This window comes from Cherax quadricarinatus, chromosome 37 (genome assembly GCF_038502225.1).
Source record: "Cherax quadricarinatus isolate ZL_2023a chromosome 37, ASM3850222v1, whole genome shotgun sequence".
NCBI lineage: Eukaryota > Metazoa > Arthropoda > Malacostraca > Decapoda > Parastacidae > Cherax > Cherax quadricarinatus.
The window spans coordinates 15,246,482-15,252,555 of record NC_091328.1 but is presented as its reverse complement, the minus strand read 5'-3'; the positions used below and the strand labels follow the sequence as shown (position 1 = coordinate 15,252,555).

The 6,074-nt window shown below is 43.2% G+C and overlaps 1 non-coding gene across 1 annotated transcript; it reads right to left on the bottom strand.

Moving 5' to 3' along the window:
- Nucleotides 1-5,004: 5,004 nt before the first annotated feature.
- TRNAD-GUC (transfer RNA aspartic acid (anticodon GUC)) lies at nucleotides 5,005-5,076 on the bottom strand. The gene has a single exon. It is a non-coding gene; the product is annotated as a tRNA-Asp (tRNA).
- Between the last annotated feature and the right edge of the window lie 998 nt (nucleotides 5,077-6,074).

Here is a 6,074-nt window from a genome sequence, read left to right as displayed (position 1 = left end):
ATTTTAATGTTCACAGGAAGGGGTGCACAATAAACTAGCCACTACCATCCACAGGAAGGGGTGCACATAAACTAGCCACTACCATCCACAGGAAGGGGTGCACATAAACTAGCCACTACCATCCACAGGAAGGGGTGCACAATAAACTAGCCACTACCATCCACAGGAAGGGGTGCACATAAACTAGCCACTACCATCCACAGAAAGGGGTGCACAATAAACTAGCCACTACCATCCACAGGAAGGGGTGCACATAAACTAGCCACTACCATCCACAGGAAGGGGTGCACATAAACTAGCCACTACCATCCACAGGAAGGGGTGCACATAAACTAGCCACTACCATCCACAGGAAGGGGTGCACATAAACTAGCCACTACCATCCACAGGAAGGGGTGCACATAAACTAGCCACTACCATCCACAGGAAGGGGTGCACATAAACTAGCCACTACCATCCACAGGAAGGGGTGCACATAAACTAGCCACTTCGGAGGTAAAATATAAAAAATAATAAGTGCCCAGGGAACCATGATATATACCGCAGCAACAAGCACTCCTCCTTGGAGGAACCACTGAAGACCCATGTCAGAGCTTTCCTTTGATGAGTTCCGAGAGTTTTTCTACTCTCGGAGCCAGGCCATGGGTCAGGCTCGTCTGGTGTTAGCCTGGTCAACCACGCTGGTTCTGCTGGAGGTCCGCTGCCCCACATATCCATCACAGCCTGGTTTATCGGGCACCTGGTGTAGATACTTGTCCAATTTTCTTTTGAAGATTTTTGCATTTGTCTCAGCAGTGTTTCTGATACATTCTGATAAGATGTTGAATAGTCTGGGGCCACGGATGTTGATAGTGTTTCCTTACTGTGCCCAATGCACCCCTGTTTTTCACTGGGTTTATTTTGCATTTCCTCCTCAACGAAGAAACCAGCAAGCAGTCGAAAGTACTGAGAATGTAGTCTCTGGAGCGACGAAAAAGAGCGGAATAATATTTAATAAGTACGCTGAAGATACTCAGGAACCCAGTACAAAATCTACACACTGTCATAAGATACCGGAGAGATATGGGCGGTAGTGTTAAATAGGCTCACTGAAAAGTAATGGCGCCGTGGACTCAGTAAGAGAACAAACGGCTAACTCATCCAACGATCCGTCTACAAGGGCGAATACTGATTACACTCTAGACGGCTACAAATGGACTATCAGCACACCAATACAACATGACTCATAGTATGATGAATTGTTTTTGAAAACCGACAAGTTGAAGAATAGAGACACTTATGCAATATATGACTCATAGTACTTACAAGACCACCATATCAAAATCCGTGGTCCAAGACTATTCAACCTGCTACTAGTAAATATATGAAATATTGCTTCAACGAGTGTTAACATTTTCAAGAGGAATCTGAGCCACTACTTACGCCAAGTGCCAAATTAATCAGGCTGTGATGGACATGTGGGCCAATGGGAACAGAACAGCAACATCCTGGTTGAACAGGCAGTCAACAGTCTGTCCCCAGGCCAGTTTGTGGGAACAGGAAGAACTCTGGAAACCAGATACAAGTATGTCACGAAGAGTTTAGTGATGACATTAAACAGGTCGTCAAATAAACATATAAGGGGTCGAGGGCGCTATACCTAGTTCCACCAGTAGTATGACAGAGCTGGATAGGTTGATGTAGTGCTCGGAGAAGATTATAATAATGTTGGTAGAATTACCGACAATATGTAAAGTAAAAGGACACAAGTGCAACTAATGAGACATTTTATTGTGGCAACGTTTCGCTCTCCAGGAGCTTTGTCAAGCCGTTAAAAACAGTACATGGACACAGAGGGTAAAAATGATCTCACACACTTCTATTCCAGTCAAGATACTAAGACCAAAAGAGGCATCATCACTGGGTTTTTCCTAAGAGCATACCGAATTTGTAGTCCTGAGTTTCTTGACGAGGAATGTGCATACATTCACCAAACCTTCACTCAGTTACATTTTCCTTCCTTTTTCATCAAAGACTGCAAGAAAAGAGCTCTTCAGATCATTAATTCTCCACGCACCAACACCGCTCCTAACAAAGTTATAATTCTTCCCAACAGCCAGGTTGCAGCACTTCAATAAAGGATCTAACCAGAACAAAATCAAAGCACCACGAACCAGTCAATGCAGGGGTTTACACTATACCCTGTGGAGGCTGCGACAAGATTTATGTAGGTGAAACAGCAAGAAACCTGGACACCCGCCTCAATGAACACATTTACGCATGTAGGAACGATAACTTGAACAACGCCTGTGTACATCACAGGCATATGTGTTTATATTTCCATTGTGTCGGTATTTTATACCATTTATTTCCACCGAAATTCCTTTGTGTTTATATTTCCATGTGTTTATATTTTCACCGAAATTCCACCAGTCATCTCATGAAATTCAGGGACGCCCAATTAGTGATCAAAGAAACTAATTTCCGCAGACGCAAGTGCCTAGAATCAGCACTGATCGCTGTTTCGAATACAATTAAACAAAACAAAGGCAGCTTCACCATCTCTGAAGTCTTAGCAAGAATCCTCCTGAAAACAGTAAACCCTGCCATCACATAGTCTCTCCTGTTAATACTACACAAAGCACATTACAGAGAGTGAACACTGAAACAAGCTGCCTCTATCCAGTCTATATTTGTCTAACCTATTTTTATGTTACCCAAGTAATAGCTTTTCAAAACCATTCATCACAATAGCTTTTATATCCTTTTACTCATGTACGAGTTAATTGCTCTACCATATTGTATTACTACTACTACTACAACTTTTGTCACTACGACTACTACTACCACTAGTATTGCACCTCACTCTGAGCCTATATATACCCTCTGTGTCCATGTACTGTTTGTAACGGCTTGACAAAGCTCCTGGAGAGCGAAACGTTGCCAGAATAAAATGTCACATTAGTTGCACTTGTGTCCTTTTACTTTACAAGTAGAAGATTAAGTGGTACATGCAGTTTAATGTAGACAAATGTTAGATTTTAACCCTGGAAAAAAATTACCATAATACTTATAAACAAAAAATATGCAATTTCAATCAAAAGACTTTAAGAGTTCTGGTTAGCGGTAATTTGAAGCCAAGACAACAGTGCGTCAACGTTCGCAATAAAAGATGATGGAATTCTTGTCTTCATATCAAGAAATGTATATAACAGGAGTCCTCAGATTATACTTCAACTTCATATATCCTTGGTTAGGCCTCATTTAGATTATGCTGCACAGTTTGTGTCGCCATATTACAGAGTGGGCATAATGCTAGAAAACACACAGAAAAGGATGTCAAAGTTGACCCCATTTATCAGAAATCTTTCCTACGGGGACAGACTGAGGCCCTGAATCTGCATGGACCTATTGCAGTGCTCCTCCCTTATGTTCTTCCGTCAGCCCTTGAACGTAAACTCCAGGCAACTACACCAGTGATGGTTGAGCCAGGGGAGGGAGGGGTTGAAGGCAGCTACACTACAGTGATGGTTGAGCCAGGGGAGGGAGGGGGTGAAGGCAGCTACACTACAGTGATGGTTGAGCCAGGGGAGGGAGGGGGTGAAGGCAGCTACACTAGTGATGGTTGAACAGCGGGGTGGGGGGGGGGGGTGAAGGCAGGAGAGTGTTGAGAGGTTGAATCATCTGGTGGTAATGATGTAGGTGATGGATGCAAGACAGCCAAGGATGGTGCTAATAATGAGAGGCACCAGTGATGGTGGATTATATCAGCTTTGTCGCTCATGTTGACAGATTATATGTACACACCGAGGGAAGGGACGGCGATGGAAGAGGAGAAAGGAAGAGGGGTAAAGGGGAAAGAGGGGTGTTCCGGGGGTCAACGTACCCGCGGCCCGGTCCATAACGAGGCCTCGAGGTGGATCAGGGCCTGGTCAACCAGGCTGTTACTGCTTGCTATACATAATCCAATGTAAGAACCACAGTCCGGCTGGTCAGGTACTGACTTTAGGTATCTCTCCAGCTTGAAGAGGCAGCTGGGAGTCTTGAGTCCCTGACAATTATCTTTCAGTGTACTCACGGCGTCGCTGCTTTTCGTTGGGGAATGTTGCATCGCCAGCCGAGTTTTTGAGTATTTTACTATAGTAGGAACTTATCATCAAATGATGATACAAAACTGTGACGGGTGTTTTTTTTTATTTATGTCTGCTATGAGGATAATAAACATTAGAGGTGCCAGAGCAGAGCCTTAAGGAACTGAGCTACATACCTCGCTGATGCTGGATTTTGCTCTGTTTACTACTACCTTTTGTGTTCTGTGTGTTAGGAACCTGGAAATTCCTCTGCTAATCTTCCCTGTAATGCCTATGGCCTTCATTCTGTGTGCAATCACTCCATGATCGCATACATTAAACGACTTTACAAGGTCGGCAGTGTTCGGGTCATCCAGGCTCGTCTAAGTGATTTATAACGTTGCAACCTCACCCGTCCATGGTCTCACCTGATCTCCCTAGAACCGCCACTGGCTGGTCATTCTTACAACCTTATTCATTGTAAATTACAATCCAAAATCTCATTCGAGGAAAGTCAGTAAGTTTATTTAGGTACAGGTACACATAAAAATAGTTACACAAATTATCATATATAATAACATTTGTGTAATTACCTAGGATAACCTCCAAAGAAATCTGACAAAGTGACCTATTTCTATTGAGGGTAGATAGGTAGGTACTTTGCATAGGTAGACTGGTATCTGGTTCACATTACTGGGAGTCAGTACCAGAATTACTTAGTCATGGTGTCAACCACCAGAATTACTTAGTCATGGTGTCAACCACATAAGGTAAGATGCCAGGAGGTCCACCGTTCACCAGACACTGGACATGTCACCAGGAACAAAGTACAGGTATATATAAGCACAATTATCATACATAGTGTAACATATGTGTAAATTATATAGGATAACCCAAAAAAAAAAACGCCAGACAAAATGGCTTATTTTCATTGGGATCGTAGTAAAACGTTATCCTCCCCGGCGGGGAATCGAACCCCGGTCTCCCGCGTGACAGGCGGGGATACTCACCACTATACTACCGAGGACTTCCGCTATACTACCGAGACAACAGAGTGGTAAGTAACCAGTGTGGTTAGTAGTAATACAGTCATATCGTTCAAGGGTAAGTAATAATAATAATAATAATAATAAGTAAGTTTATTTAGGTACTGGTACACATAAATACAGCTACACAAATTATCCTACAAAATATGTTTAAATTACACAGGATAACCCCAAAAAATCAGACAAAATGACTATTAGGGTCGTCGTAGTATCTTATTTAAACCATAAAAGTTAAACCAGTTAAATGACTGTGTGAAAATCAGTTACAATAGAAGGAGTTATACTAGGAATAAGGTTAACTAAGTTATTTACATTAACATATTTTAGACCTGGATAGGATGAGGTCTAAGTCTACTCTACTGACCAGTCATTATTTAGTGTCAAAGTAGAACGCCCCTAATTATCGACACAGCTGTTACCTATATCAGCTCATTTTAACCTACCTACCTACCTACCTCACACCTCCCCCTCTCTCTCTCTCTCTCTCTCTCTCTCTCTCTCTCTCTCTCTCTCTCTCTCTCTCTCTCTCTCTCTCAAGAGCTGTACCTCCATCATTGGAAGTCAGTGGTGTCATGATTGTTGAAAACCTGCACTGAATGTTGTTGGTGGTGCTGGTGGTAGTGCTGGAGCTGATGGTGGTGGTGGAGCTGGTGGTGGTGGTGGAGATGGTGATGGTGGAGCTGGTGGTAGTGGTGTTGTGGGAGCTGAGTTCATCACATAAGAGTGGTGATACTCCTGAGGTCATCACACAGGAGTGGCGGTACTCCTGTGTGATGATCTCAGGAGTACCGGCACTCCTATGTGGTGACCTCAGGAGTACTCCCGAGGTCATCAGACAGGAGTGGTGGTACTCGTCAGTCATTTACTAGGTAATGAGTAATGTGTTTATATATGTGTAACGTGTTCCTAATTGTGAGGTGCTGTATTGGTAAGGAGTGTATGATGAAGTATGGTGAGGTGCGTACTGAGAAAAGTGATG